This window comes from Bubalus bubalis, chromosome 3 (assembly GCF_019923935.1).
Source record: "Bubalus bubalis isolate 160015118507 breed Murrah chromosome 3, NDDB_SH_1, whole genome shotgun sequence".
NCBI lineage: Eukaryota > Metazoa > Chordata > Mammalia > Artiodactyla > Bovidae > Bubalus > Bubalus bubalis.
Genome location: NC_059159.1, coordinates 86,533,038 through 86,548,981, shown reverse-complemented (window position 1 = coordinate 86,548,981; position 15,944 = coordinate 86,533,038). Strand labels below are relative to the sequence as shown.

At 39.4% G+C, this 15,944-nt stretch overlaps 1 protein-coding gene and 1 long non-coding RNA gene across 3 annotated transcripts in view; both read right to left on the bottom strand.

Annotated features, from left to right (window-relative positions):
• MLLT3 (MLLT3 super elongation complex subunit) overlaps positions 1 to 15,944 on the bottom strand; it is a 289,539-nt gene that overhangs the window by 213,525 nt on the left and 60,070 nt on the right. The window lies entirely within an intron of this gene.
• LOC123332789 overlaps positions 1,001 to 15,944 on the bottom strand; it is a 43,294-nt gene continuing 28,350 nt past the window's right edge. The window contains exons 2-4 of the long non-coding RNA XR_006549823.2: positions 6,688 to 6,802; positions 3,079 to 3,113; positions 1,001 to 2,750 (exon numbers count right to left, since the gene is read on the bottom strand). This is a non-coding gene — a long non-coding RNA (uncharacterized LOC123332789). The remainder of the gene's footprint in view (positions 2,751 to 3,078; positions 3,114 to 6,687; positions 6,803 to 15,944) is intronic.

Below are 15,944 nucleotides of genomic sequence, written 5' to 3'. Positions count from 1 at the left end.
TTTGACAAGGAGCAAAGACTACTCACTGAGAAAAAAGACTCTGTAACAAATGGTGTTGGGAAAACTAGATATCCATATGCAAAAGAAAGAAGTTGGACCCTTAAGTTACATCCTACACGAATATTAACTCAAAATGAATTAAAGACCTAAATGTAATACCTGAAAGTATAAAACTCCTAAAAGAAAACGTGGGCAGGGGCGAAGCCTCATGATACTGAATTTGACAAGGATTTCTTAAATATGACACCAAAAAAGCACAGGTAACACAAGAGAAAAAGACACAAATGCGCTATATCAAAATTTAAAACTTCTTCACAACAAAGGAAACAATCTAAAGAGTGAAAAGGCAATCTATGAAATGGGAAAAAAATATTTGCAAACCATGCATCTGATAAGGAGTTAATATCTAGAATATACAAAGAACTCCAACAGCTCAATAACAAACAAATATCCCGATTTAAAAATGGATAAAGGGTTTGAATAGACGTTTTTCAAAAAAGATATATAAATGACCAAGAAACATATGACAAGATAGTCAACATCACTAATCACCAGAGAAATGTATATCAAAACCACAACGAGACATCACCTTATACCTGTCAGAATGGCCACTATCAGAAACAAAGAAAGTAATAAATATTGCTGAAAATGAGGAGAAATTGGAGCCTTTGTATACACTATTGATGGGAATATAAATTGGTTCAGCCACTACAGAAAACAGTATAGGTGTTCCTCAAAAAATTAAAATACAACTTCTGTATGCTAGTATCCCGCTTTGGGTATATATCTGCTGCTACTGCTAAGTCGTTTCAGTTGTGTATGACTCTGGGCGACCCCATAGACGGCAGTCCACCAGGCTCCCCCATCCCTGGGATTCTCCAGGCAAGAACACTGGAGTGGGTTTCCATTTCCTTCTCCAATGCATGAAAGTGAAAAGTGAAAGTGAAGTCGCTCAGTCGTGTCCGACTCTTAGCGACCCCATGGACTGCAGCCTACCAGGCTCCTCCATCCATGGGATTTTCCAGGCAAGAGTACTAGAGTGGGGTGCCATTGCCTTCTCCGGGGTATATATATAAAAGAACTGAAAACAGGATCTTGAAGAGATATTTGCATACCTGTGTGACTTCCAGCATTACTCATAATAACTAAGTAGGACTTCCCTGATGGCTCAGACAGTAAAGAATCCACCTGCAATGTGGGAGACCTGGGTTTGATCCCTGGGTTAGGAAGATTCCCTGGAGGAGGGCATGGCAACCCATTCCAGTATTCTTGCCTGGAGAATCCCCATGGCCAGAGGAGCCTGGTGGGTTACAGTCCATAGGATCCCAAAGAGTCATACACAAGTGAGCGACTAAGTACACAGAGCAACATGAATGTATATGGATGGTGAATGGATACAGAAAACACAGTATATTCATACATTAGAAGAGTATTCAGCCTTAAAAAAAAGAAAGAAACCCTGTCCTATGCTACAGCATGGATAAATCTCTAGCACACTATGCTAAGTGAAATAAGCTAGTCATAGGAAGACAAATACTCCACGATTACACTTACATGAGGTAGTTACGTGAGTAGTCAAATCTGCTCAGGGAAACAAAGTTGAATGGTGGTTGCCATGGGTTAGGGGAGGGTGGAGGGGGGACGTTGTTAGGTGAGTGTGGAACTTCGGTCATGCAGGAAGCAGAGGCAGGTTCTGGAGATTTGCTGCACAGTGTACATACATGTGGTTGACAGTACTTCACTGTAAATTGGAAATGGTTGGGAGGGCATATTTTGTTATATATATTTTTGTGGCCAAAAGCAGGAATATACAACAGGAATATATTACTTATACCTAAAATCTTATTTAACGACCTCATGTTTTAGTCATGGATCTTTAACCCTATTAGATTTAAATCAACCGCAGCAGTAAATCTACTTGTAAGACACTCATTTGAATCATAAAAGGGTTCAGGGTTGAGATTGTTTTTCATATTCAATAAACATTAACCTCATCATTTTATTTCCAGATGATTTTTATTTCTCATGAACTCTTCCAGAACATGATCTCCCAAAACACAGGAACATCTGAATATGTTAAAAAGCTTCCAAAGACACAGATAGGGGGAAACAACCTCATACAGCGCTGCCCAATAGAAAAAGAACATGAACAACACATGCAATTGAACATTCTCTAGTAGCCACATTTTTTTTAAAAAAAGTAAAGATATTTTTGAAATTAATATTAAAAATTATTGTGGCATTTTACATCCTTTCACTCATACTAAGTCTTTAGAATCTAGTGTATACTCTACACTTACAGTACATCTCAATTTAGATGCTAAATGTTCACTGGCATCTACTTGACAAGTATCTAGGATTCAAAAAATTTACAGCTGAAAAAGTAGATTCACATACCCAAGTTGTTTTAAACATACTTACAGTTTTCTAATAATTTGAATCAAATCTGATTTAAATTGTAATTTAATTAAAATTCAATAAAATCTAAAATGCAATTTTTCACCCTGAGACACATTTCAGGGGCTCAACAAACACCAGGAGTTAGTGACTATCAAACTGCACGGCAAGCGTTTCTAACAGGAACATGAAAAGGCATCAGTTTCTTCTGTCTTCATTCTCCTTTAGTCCTACAACATTCATTTATGATGACTCTCAAGGTATCTAATTGCTACAGTCCCAGATTAGCCAAGAAGTTCCTTCTCCCCAAGGAAGCTGTTTTTGTTTTTCTGGAAAGCAGTCAGCATTTGATGCTTGGAAAAATAGGAAATGAAAAAAGTGTAAGTCATCCAGGGCGAGTGCTAAATGCAGATTAGATTTTACATCCCATTGGTGTGCTTACGGTAAATGAATTTTCATTGTAATAGTTAATTGTTGGAAACACCAGAGGTAAAATATGCTTGCCCTAATTATGTGAAATTGCCCTAACATCCATTTGGAATGGTCCTTATAAGAGTAAAAGCCAAAAGAAGCCACCCTCTAAAAAGGGAACCCTTCTACACTGTCACTGAGAATGTAAATTGGTACAGCCACTATGGAAAACAGTATGGAGATTCTTTAAAAAACTAAGAATAGAGTTACCATATGGTCCTGCAATCTCATTCCTGGACAAATACCTGGAAAAGACAAAAACTCTTTAACTCGAAAAGAAACATGTACCCCAATAGTCATGGCAACACTATTTACACTAGCCAAGACATGGAGGCAACCTAAATGTCCATCAACATATGAATGGATAAAGAATGGATACACACACACACAATGGAATGTTACTCAGCCTTAAAAAAAAGAATAAAATAATGCCATTTGCAGCAACCTGGATGGACCTGGAGATGGTCATAATTAGTGGAGAAGGAAAGGGCAACCCACTCCAGTGTTCTTGCCTGGAGAATCGCAGGGACAGGGGGGCCAGGTGGGCTGCTGTCTATGGGGTCGCACAGAGTCAGACACGACTGAAGCGACTTAGCAGCAGCAGCAGCAGTGAAGTACGTCAGACAAAGACAAATATCCTATCACTTATATGTGGAATTTTAAAAAATGACACAAATGAACTTATTTACAAAATAGAAATGAGTCACAGACATAGAAAATAAACTTACGGTTACCAAAGAGGAAAGATAGGGGAGGATAAATTAGAAGTTTAGAATTAACAGATACAATACTACTATTTGTAAAAGATGAACAACAAGGACCTACTGGATATAGCACAGGGAGTGATAGTCAATATCTTGCAATAACCTAACCTATATAGAAAAGAATCCGAAAAAGAATATACACAAATATATATAATTGAATCACTGTGCCATACACCTGAAACTAACACACTGTCGTAAATTAACTTATTTCAATTTTTTTTTTAATAAAAAAAAGTCATCCTCTGTCTCAGGTATAATCTTTCCTGGGAATTCTGGGCAGCAGGGTGATAAAAGGGCAGCAAAGAGCTGCAAAGGAGGAAACTATTCACGTGAATGTCTTTGAAAGTTACTCATGAACGGTATTCTTTGTTGGGAACCTCAATCTGCTCAGACTGACCAACATACTCATTTTACTCAAAGACATCAACAAAAACGATAAAATTAAACAAGGTGTTACAAGTACAGCCTTCCTTGGACAAGGCATAAATCACTCAAATCACCCATAAATGATGAGAGCCTCCTTGGAAGCTTCCCAAAAGAGAAAAGGCAACAAGTTATAATGGGTGTGGATCCAAACACTGGACTGAAAGATAGAACTGACAACAGGCTTTGCTTTCTCTACCAAGAAACAGCATTTCCGTTACCACATTAAAAACATGGTTTATAGCAGCAACGACTAACTCTTAAAGAGTAATAATAATAGTAATAACAACAATAGCTAACACATGTGTGTCACGCTGTGCCAGGAATTGTTCCAAGCCTACATTACATATTTCACATATATTGCTGAATCTGCACTCTGACTCTATAAATATGTTATAACCCCTACTTCGAAGATGAGGAAAGTAAGGAAAGTACATTTAAATGAAGAGAGGTCACACGGGTGATTGGCAGAACAACACCTGAGATTTGAACCCCAACAGTCTGACTCCACAGGACATACTGTAACCACTACAATGTACAGCCAAGACTGTAGCATTCACCATGGCTGGTTTGAGAAGAACGTAAGACCACTAACTACCCAGACCCTCAAACCCCAACCTGATAGATAATACTTCTCCCAACCTCGCCGCCCAAAGATGCCCAGTGATCTCTCCACTGTGATCTTTGTCTCTTTATTTAGCACACATAGGTAGGAAATCTGGTTCCAGAACATTGTCAATATAATCACATTAGGGAATTTCTACCCCCTCTGCCCTAAATACAATCACATTAGGGAATTTCTACCCCCTCTGCCCTCTCCAACCCCAGGGATTTCATATAGTTGAATGTTGATCAAAACAGAAATCCTGTGGCTTACCAGTGATGGACAGGAACCTGTGAACCAGGTCCTTGCTCCCAATATGATAAACTCCAAACCACTTTGAGTTATGGGTGCATGAAGCATGCACTGAAATCTTACCTACAATGTGAAAACTCACAATTCCACTTTAGACAACATTTCCAATCCCATACTGTTATATATTTAGGGCTGATAATGAATTGCAAACTGTTTCAAGTCTCACTCCTCTTATTTGCCCTAAATGCTCAAAGCACTTTATGAGGGAGGTGGCTTATAAATAATAAGGAGACACCCAAGTGGAAGAAAGAGGAGAAAAAAGAACCTAGATATGCAGCCCTTCCTAAATCAGAGACAGGTATTTAACCATGTTCTACTCTGCGTGTTTCTATTGAGTTGGCCAAAAAGTTCATTTGGGTTTTTCCCTTTAACCACCTTACAGAAAAAACTTTTTGGTCAATGAAGAAACTTTTTGGTCAATGCAATATATAATTCACCTTTTTCCTCCATTTAGATTTCTTCCTTACTGACACTGGTATGTACCTATATCTATATAGATATATAATATATGTAATATATATAAAGAAATCATACATACGTATATGTGTGTATACATATACACACGTATATGTGTGTATACATATACACACATATACGTATGTATGATTTCTTTATATATATTACATATATTATATATCTATATATATGTGATATATCTATATTACATATGTAATATATATCATATATTTGATTTCTTTACTATGTTGCTGCTGCTGCTGCTAAGTCGCTTCAGTCGTGTCCGACTCTGTGCGACCCCATAGACTGCAGCCCATCAGGCTCCCCTGTCCCTGGGATTCTCCAGGCAAGAACACGAGCAGGTTGCCATTTCCTTCTCCAATGCATTAAAATGAAAAGTAAAGTGAAGTCGCTCAGTTGTGTCCGACTCTGAGCGACCCCATGGACTGCAGCCTACCAGGCTCCTCCATCCACAGGATTTTCCAGACAAGAGTACTGGAGTGGGGTGCCATTGCCTTCTCCGCTTTACTATGTTAAAGCTTGTTTAATATATTTAAGTCTTCTTTAAATGACTAATACTATTGAGGAAAAAAAGTACTATGAAAATTTAACAGGTAAAGGAACATAAAATTTAACAGGTAAAGAAACATCTTGGCTAAAATTTCCAAATGGTCTTTGCAGCCAACAGACATGAAGGTAAAGTACAACACCCCCAATTCTGGAATTTATTCTTGGGCCCCCCAAGAATAATACCATACCTGGTCTAACTTCTAAGGTACTCCCATACTTGATAATTGAATGAGCTTCTTCTTACAGCCTATGCAACTCTTTATTCTACAAAGGAAAGACTGCTTTTAAAGTACTCTACTCAACCCCCCACCCCCTCAGCCTCCTGCCCCAAAGGTGATATTTCCCTTTTTCGATTCCCTTTCAGTAAATTATTACTTGGAACGGCATTCCTTGGGAAAAGTCCAGAGGAAATATGTTCTAATTGAAGGAATTTACCAAACATTCTGAGCCCTATAAATTCTCCTGATTGGTCATGAATTTAACAACCATCCTTCCCTGTGACATTTTCAATTCAAAAACAAACCCAAAGCAACCTTCAAAGCTAAAAAGTGCTGAAATTCCAGAATCTGAAAACAACTTGCTTAGTGACCAAGATGGTACCGTTTATGAGTTCAGTATTCAACATGGAGTTAATTATACTAAAATCAACTTTTCATAAACTCCCAGTGATAATATATACAAACTATTTACCTGCTGCTGCTGCTAAGTCACTTCAGTCGTGTCCAACTCTGTATGACCCCATAGAGGGCAGCCCACCAGGCTCCCCCGTCCCTGGGATTTACCTGGAGGCCCCCAAATACAAATTCTATGAAAGGAAGCAAACCACATATTTATTACAAGCTCTATGTTAACAGAATTTGATATCATTTTTATTGAGCATTAATAACATACCCTATGAAGACGGTAATATTGCCTGAGATTTATATAGAGTCGATTTTTATAGCCTCTTGAAATTAATGTTAATTGTTATGTCTATACTCAATCCCCATCCCCGTATGTGCACATACACACACACACACAACTGCTCTGATAAAATCAACAATTACACCTGCTTCCCTTTCTCAATTGCCAAGTCATCAGATCCACCCACCCGGGTACCCTTATGACTGTAAAGTTTATGGATTACTTATTTCTCATGCTTTTTTCCTGACACACTGTAACCAGCTTCCTTTTAGAACTCTGATCAGTCCTCAGAAGTTTATTGGGGGAGGATAGTAGGCAACAGAAACAAAGACGTTTTAAGATTTTTCTTTATTACTTGGAGGCTTGTTTGCGAAGAACTTTACAGTCATATCAGAGCCTTCTTACAACACTCTAGAAAAGGCAGCATTCTTAATCCTATTTAACGCAGAAAAAATAAGGTTAAGCAAGTTGCAGAAGGCCACCCAGTAGATCCAAGGTAGAGTGCAGATACCAGGTAGCAAGCGCCACCTTTAAAAAAATGATCCTTTTAATTTCCTAAGCTACCAAAATTTTAATTTATTTTTAATTATGGCTGACATCACTCACATGAGAGACAGTAACCTTTATCATTACAATCACCTTGTTACCTCTGGCACCACTACCAGCTAAGACTCTAGTTGGTAAGACATCTCCCTGACGAGTTTTTATGGGTGTTAAAAGGGTAACAAACTTTGAGAGTGAAGGGGATGAGAACAGAACCTAGAAGGTCAATAACTGGTACGACATCAAGGATAAGCTTTGATTTTCTGATCAACTGTTGTTTTTAAGGCCCCCAAACACTCTACCGTGGCACTCTTCACAAGTAATATATTAATGTATACACTGGGCAATACTGCAATTTGTTATCCAAATAAGCCTTAATTTACTTGAAAAATAATTTTAATAGAAAGTTTAAGAAGCCAAATTCAAGACTGCAGTATTTAGTTAAAAAAAAAAAATCACATAGAATCTTTTTCTCCCCTGGCAAGATCCCAAAGACAAACCAGTTTTAGTCATGAGCCTCATAACACTACACCCTAAATGTTATTATAGGTTTATTAAAAAGCCTATGCCGAAAAATAAAGTTTTTTTAACACAAAAATTGAAAAACACACACTAAAACACTTTTTCTAATAAGGATATTCTTTGCATTAGATATCCAGAAAGTACCAGAGAAAATCTGAGAATCTGACTTTTTATTATGAGTCAGTTATGGGTGTTTATTCTTCACCACCAGAGGTCAGAATCCAGAAGGAAGTCCTTGCTTTATGGTCACACTTTTATACTTTAACTCCATGCATGAATCTCAGAGAAGTTTTAAATGTAGCTTCAAACAAAAAAGCCCTCAATTCTCAACACTAAGTATAAATCTGTAGAAAACAGGTTCATCAAGGAAAAAGAGACAGGAGGCTCTCACTTTGGTTATTTCTTCTTCCAAAATAATTCGAGGCAGTTACATTCATATCCACAAAGAGGCTGCAGTCCTTGTCTTTGCACATACCTCATTCACAACAAAGGACAGAGGAGCCATATACTGGGCATGGCTTTAGGTGCCTTGAACACACTAAATCAGAATCTTCATCCATACTCTTGAAGTCCACCAATGCCAGCTGGTCTCAACTCATCCCTGAAGTGAAGTGAAGTGAAGTCGCTCAGTCGTGTCCGACTCTTGGCGACCCCGTGGACAGTAGCCCACCAGGCTCCTCCATCCATGGGATTCTCCAGGCAAGAATACTGGAGTGGGTTGCCATTTCCTTCTCCAGGGGATCTTCCCGACCCAGGGATTGAACCCAGGTCTCCCACATTGCAGGCAGACGCCTTAACCTCTGAGCCACCAGGGAAGCCCCAACTCATCCCTAACACTCAACAAATACTGAACACCTACTAGATCAGCTTCTATGCTTTGCATCAACATTTTGCCTATACATATAGAATATTGCTCATTTTCTTGCCTCAGTCTTAGAACAGGTTTTATCCCTCACCTATGATTGAATATTCAACTCCAAATATTAATGTCAGTATTCACTGGGGCTTTCTCAATGAAGCTGGTCAAATTACTTGAACTTTTAAACACTCTTATCTTACAGATCTAGAACACAGGAAACAAACTGGAGCCTGAATGTGTAACTAAGTTTTCAGAACTACATTAGATGCTTTCCTAACTTCTCGAAGGCAGGAAACAGTATATATTTTTTAAATTTACAAAATGCAAATACAGACATTCACAACACTTCTAGCAAGGAAAATGTCTCTAGAATACTAAATAAGTTACACGAATTTTTAAAAACTGTTATCACAAATCTTTGAATCAAGTATTTTTCTCTAAACAAAAGCAAATCAATTATAACAGCCCAGTAGCTTTCTATATCCTTGAAAATGATGATACCTTTCCTATAAAAATTTTCCTTTTCTTCTCTGTTCAATTCCAAACACTGCTTTTTCAAACTAAATAAATTTCACATCTATGATTTTTAACTAGCATCACACTCTCTGCCTAACATTTTTCATACAACTCTTCATTAAGGAGACATTAATGATTTCAATCAGACCAATTTCACTTCCTTACCCCAAAATTTAATTTCCTGTACAGTATTGCTTTCATTTCACCTTTGGAAAAAAAAATCTTAGTTCACAATTTTTTAAAGACCTCTGTTTTCTATTTAAGAAAATTCATAGCCTGGCTGAATATAAATGAATACAAGTTGTTACAAGTTCTGTTACCACTCTCTGACAGAGAAAAGCTGCTAGTACACTTATAAAACCAGTCCCACATTCAAGCAACCGTCCTTTAAAACTCTTTTATAAATTACTGAACACCAAAGATAGGTGATAGGAATAAAATATGTTCACAGAACATTACAACAGACAACATTACATGCAATAGGAAAGAAAATCAATGAGAAAGATTCTTATTTATTGGGCAAAACTCTGACAAGGGCACCTACTTTCCCTCTTTAATATACACACGTGATGGCCTCCATATAGCAAATGCTTAAAGCTACTGAATACCTCCTGCATAACAATATACTTACCAGAAGCATTTTGTTTATTCCCCAATCCGGTTTGGTTCTGTTGAGTTTTTCGGGGTGGGGGAGCGGGGGCTTACGGTGGGGTGTGTGGTAACTATTTGCATTTGTAATCATAATGAAATGAAAGTGAAAAGTACTACCTTTAAAGAATGAAATGAGGGTGAAAAGCATTATTAAAAAAAAAAAAAAACAAAGCAAATGCTTTTGCAAATACTCAGTGAAGGGGAGCATCTAAATTAATATCGGCCCCAACAACTTTGGCTCAGCTGGTAAAGAATTCGCCTGCAATGCAGGATACCTGCGTTTGATCCCTGGGTTGGGAAGATCCCCTGGAGAAGGGAAAGGCTACCCACTTCAGTATTCAGGCCTGGAGAATTCCAAGGGCTGTATAGTCCATAGGATCTCAAAGAGTCGGACAGGACTGAGTGACTTTCACTTTCACTTTCCAACAACTTTGGGAAGAGAACTTGAGACTAGAAGTAAAAGAATAATTTTAATCTGCAAAGATTCTAACCTCAGATTACAGAACTTCAAATTCTTGCTTCATTTTTTAAATGAATGATGTATTAGTATGTGGTTAACACAAGAGAAACCACACAGAAAAACCACTCAGAACCCCAATCAGTGGAGATATATATACAGACACTCGTTTTTTTAAATGATCATTCCTCAGGATATTGGATAATAGGGTATATTTATGTTTTCAGTTAAAATGCCTAAGGTAAATGTATATATCTCAATTATCCCTAACTAATTAACAAACTAGAGCTAGGCCCAGTAATAGGCTCATATCAAACTAAGAGTTTCAGGGAACGGAACAATGACAAGCTGGCCACATGACCGACCACCCTCCCCACTGTGGCCAGCCCAGTCTCTGCCAGCACTCCTCCTGAAGCTCACGTAACGGACCCCACAAATCATCTTCTCAATCTAAACTTAAACTGGATTCTCCAGTTGATTTTCATGCTGGAAATAGCATTTTGGTGTAAAAACCAGTCTCCCATGTAAGTCTAAATGTATACAAGCACCCAAATGACACTTCTAGAAGCTAAAACTGAATTCCTGAACACGTAGAGCTGAGCAAATAAATTTAAACTTCACTAATACACTACATCCTACAACAATAGTCTTCAAACTGGGCTATGTTTACCCTTTAGGGTACACGAAAACTGTTCTAGAGGAAAGAAATCAATTTCTCCATCTTCAACTGCTTCGAATCCTCTGTCCCAAAAATGACATGGCTGGAAATGTCACCATTTCTTTCCTAAACTGCCCTTTCCTCGCTTGCTCAAGTAAGGACACTTCTCAGACATCTCACCAGGGATACAAAACTTTCAGGGCACCAGAGAGGACAGCCACTTGATACAAGTTGGTCGGAGTGCAAAGAATCATGTAAGAAATAGCAGCCTCTACAGACAAGAAAGCAAATACTTCTTCAAGCCAGATTGCTTCAAACAAAACATGAGGATCCAAGCTTTGAGTCTTCAGCCAATTATTAAACCTAATTTTTGATGACAGATCATTGTGTGAGTTTTGCCATGTAACTTCAGAAAGTGTCCAAAGGATTTGTTGTCTTTGACATAATACTCCTCCCATTTTCATTTTTGGGAACAAGTTTTTTTAGTCCCTGCATATGTTAAAAAGAAAGAGAGAGAGAAAGGAAGGAAGGAGAGGGAAAAAAAGAAAATAAGTGATGACTAATCTTTTATCAGCTACTGAAATATGAATAACTTGTAAGAGATAAGTTTTAAAAGAGATATATTTTTACTTTTTATTTTTATTTATCATATATCAGAATTTGTAGTATAATCATGCTATTTTCATCAACTTTGTTCTACTAACTATTGAAATGTTTAATCAACTACTTCTAGATTTAGTAATTCTTACAGATACTGCTAAGTTACTTCAGTCGTGTCCGACTCTGTGCAACCCCAGAGACGGCAGCCCACCAGGCTCCCCCGTCCCTGGGATTCACAAGGCAAGAACACTGGAGTAGGTTGCCATTTCCTTCTCCAGATACTAGACATTTTTAAAGTTTTTATACATTTTTATAACTATGACATGAAAATCAACAAAAGACTCTGAAACATAAACATGTATTACATTTGAATAAACGCTGGAGGAGAGAATAGGATAAAAAACAATTCAAGGTTAAGGGGGATAGATAAGTTTCCAATTTAAAAATCTGTTTTTGTTTTAATGAATGGTGGCTGGTATGAAAATGTTAAATTTATTCATCAACTACACTTAAGAGCATCATGTAAAGAGCATAAATAAAAAGGTTTATTTTTAAAAGTAAATTTTTATAATATGCCTAAAATTATCTTTTGATACAAACTGAACTTGTGAAAGTTGAGATATCAGTACAAATCTGAAGACCACAGAGCCACAGAAGTAGAGTCTGTTGGCATCCATGGACTCTCATTCAGAGGAATGCTCCAGCTACCTTTCTGGCCTCTACTGCACTTGGAGTCTAAGAAACACCATTTCCTCCACAAACTTTTGTACTTTCTCGCCCCCTCATCCTTGTCTAGACTGCCGACTGCCAGAAAGACAGATCCAGTCCTCCTTCAAATTGTACCTTTCTCCCTTGAAAGACCAGCTTCTTCTGCTCAGGCGCCATGACCTGCTAAGTTGGTAAGAGGGTCAAACAACATAGTGGGATTGACAGCATGGAATAAGGTGACAGGTGGCATCATCTCAAAAGCTGGCTCTGCCACTCACTAACTTAAATCAGTTACTTAATCTCTCTATGGTCCAGTATCCTCATCCATCAAATGGGGATTACAACCAACACTGCCTGTTCAGGGTTGTGTAAAAATTGAATGAGCTAATTCATTACAACCCTCACTACTACTTGACACACAGTTTTTGCTACATCATCATCAGTAATAGCACCACCAACCACAATTGTTACTGCCTGCACACTCAGTTGCTCAATCATGTCCGACTCTTTGCAAGAAAACTTTTTGTCCTACTCTGTAGCCCACCAGGCTCCTCTGTCCATGGGGTTCTCCTGGCAAGAATACTAGAGTGGGCTGACATTTCCTCCTCCAGGGTATCTTCCCCACCCTGGGAGCAAACCTGCATCTCCAGCATCTCCTGTACACTGGCAGGTGGGTTCTTTACCACTGAGCCACTTGGGAAGCCCAGAATTATTACAACTACTATAATCACACCCTATGTCAGGCTACCATTTAGCTGGAAGGAACAGACAAGAACATCTATCCACCACATTTGTTCCCTCCTAGAGAAAGATGGCTAGTGAAAGCATAACTGGGTCCAGAAAAACTCTACACAGATCAACTCGTGTTAAGAGAGAGGAATATTAGCAAGGATATTATAATTAACAAAAAATTCTACCTGGGGCCTTTTCTCAGGGTCTCACCCTTTGTGTTCCAAAAACGGAAAAATCTAGTAGCAAGAAATACAGAGAAAGAGCCCTAAAAACAAACAACTGGGAAAAGTCACACTTTCCATCCTCAGGGCTTCTTTCCATTCCTTATCTTGCATCAAGAGACAATTAAGTGGAAAATAATTGAGGCAGAAGGAAAAATCTCTATTCATGACCAAGAAAAACCAAAATAGAACTGTATGAACTCACTCTTCAAACTGATATACTGGTACAGTGGATAAGAACCTGCATGCCAATGCAGAGGACACGGGTGCAATCCCTGGCCCAGGAAGATGCCACATGCCCTGGAGCAACGAAGCCCATGTGCCACAACCACTGAGCCCACGAGCTGCAACTACTGAAGCCTGCCTGCCTAGGACCTGTGCTCCACAGCAAGAGAAGCCACCACCATAAGAAGTCCACGTACCGCAACAAAAACTAGCCCCACCCTCCGCAACTAGAGAAAATCTGCACACAGCAACGAAGACCCAGAGCAACCAAATAATAATAATAATAAATAAATAAACTTTTAAAAAACTGATATGGATACCACTGCCTGCTGCCCTCCAATCATTGTGGCTTAGCTGCTGCTGCTGCTAAGTTGCTTCAGTCGTGTCCGACTCTCTGTGACCCCATAGATGGCAGCCCACCAGGCTCCCCCATCCCTGGGATTCTCCAGACAAGAACACTGGAGTGGGTTGCCATTTCCTTCTCCAATGCATGAAAGTGAAAAGTGAAAGCAAAGTCGCTCAGTCGTGTCCAACTCTTTGTGACGCCATGGACTGCAGCCTACCAAGCTCCTCTGTCCATGGGATTTTCCAGGCAAGAATACTGGAGTGGGTTGCCATTGCCTTCTCCATTGTGGCTTAGAGCTGGCTGCAAAAAGAAAAGTGCAGGAAGGAAGCCAAGAAGAAGACCACCAGAGCAGCCCTGGAGCACATGGAGTGGCAGGTGTATGGCTACAGAAGAGCTGATTTCACTGATTAAAACAACAATCCCTTCCACCAACATTCCCTCCAAATCACATCTTTAGGAAAGCAGTTTTTTAAAAAATAAATAATTTGCCATAATAAATATGAGCCTGTATTTGACCCTGATGAAACCAAACTGCCATAAACCTAACTTATTAACAGCAATAAACTTAAACATAACTTGCACCTAAAGTAAACCAACATCCTCGCATCCCAGGTGGAAGAACAGGCTCTCATCAATTCAGTAGCACCCAGGGGTATTAGAATCACTTGCACTGTTTGTCTGAAACACAGCTTCCTAAATTCCCCAGCCAGCTGGTTCAGTCTGTGGTGAACTGAAACTGCGAGTCCCTCAGTTGTGTCCGACTCTTTGTGACCCCAAGGACTGTAGCCTGCCAGGCTCATATGTCCATGGAATTTGCCAGGCAGAACACTGGAGTGCGTAGCCATTCCCTTCTCCAAGGGATCTTCCCAACCCAGGGATCGAACACAGGTCTCCTACACTGCAGGCAGATTCCTGACCATCTGAGCCACCAGAGAAGCAAGAATCTGCCTTGTTAAACAAACTCTCAGAGAACTCTTGAGTATATCCACTATAATTTTACGACCACTGCCTGGAGGACATCCCTGGAATATCAAGCAGCAAATGCAACTCATATTCACTTTGCCCACTTGGAGAAACTCAGATGTGCTGGTATCATCTTCATCAGTGAGCTCTGGCTCCACAAGGCTGGAACCAGGACTGCAAACTGCTCTGGGTTGGAAATGTCCCATTCTGGAAAGCAGAGGAAGGGGAGAGCATCTTTCCCACAGCTTCAGGCGGCACAATCCTGGCATAAAATCCCAGTTGGCCTGGCTTAGATGATGAGACCACACTGCTGTCTTCCTATTAGATGGGAGATGATGGGCAGAGACACTGAGTTTGGTTTGTCCTGTCCTGAGTCCACTGCTGGCCAAGATCGTTGTAGCAGGAAAAGGGTGCATGTGCGTGCTAAGTTGCTTCAGTCATGTCTGACTCTTTGAGACCCCATGGACTGTAGCCCACCAGGCTCCTTTGTCCATGGAATTCTCCAGGCAAGAATACTGGAGTGGGCTGCCATTTCCCTCCTCCAGGGGATCTTTCTGACCCAGGGATCAAGCCTGTGTCTCTTATGTCTCCTCTATTGGCAGGTGGGAAGCCCTGGAAAAGGGCTCCCTGCAAATGTGGCTCCTGGAGAATCACTCCTATTGAAGCAGTTTCCCTCATTTGTGTCTACAGGTTTATATAAAAATAAGGAAAGGAAAAGCAAAGTGAAGTCGCTCAGTTGTTTCTGACTCTTTGCGACCCCATGGACTGTACCCTACCAGGCTCCTCTGTCCATGGGATTTTCCAGGCAATAGTACTGGAGTGGATTGCCATTATATAAAAACATTAAACTATTATACTTTATAATATGACTCCATTTTAAAATTCTGATATAAATGCAAGTATTCTGGAATATGTGTGTTCCTAAAACAAGCAGTAAAGGACGCTGGTTCCTACTCCTTAAAGATGGATGTTTGAGTACTTTTAAAAGATGAGAGAGACACTTTTAACTTCTGTTATGAAAAAATGACTTAAACCAAGCTCTA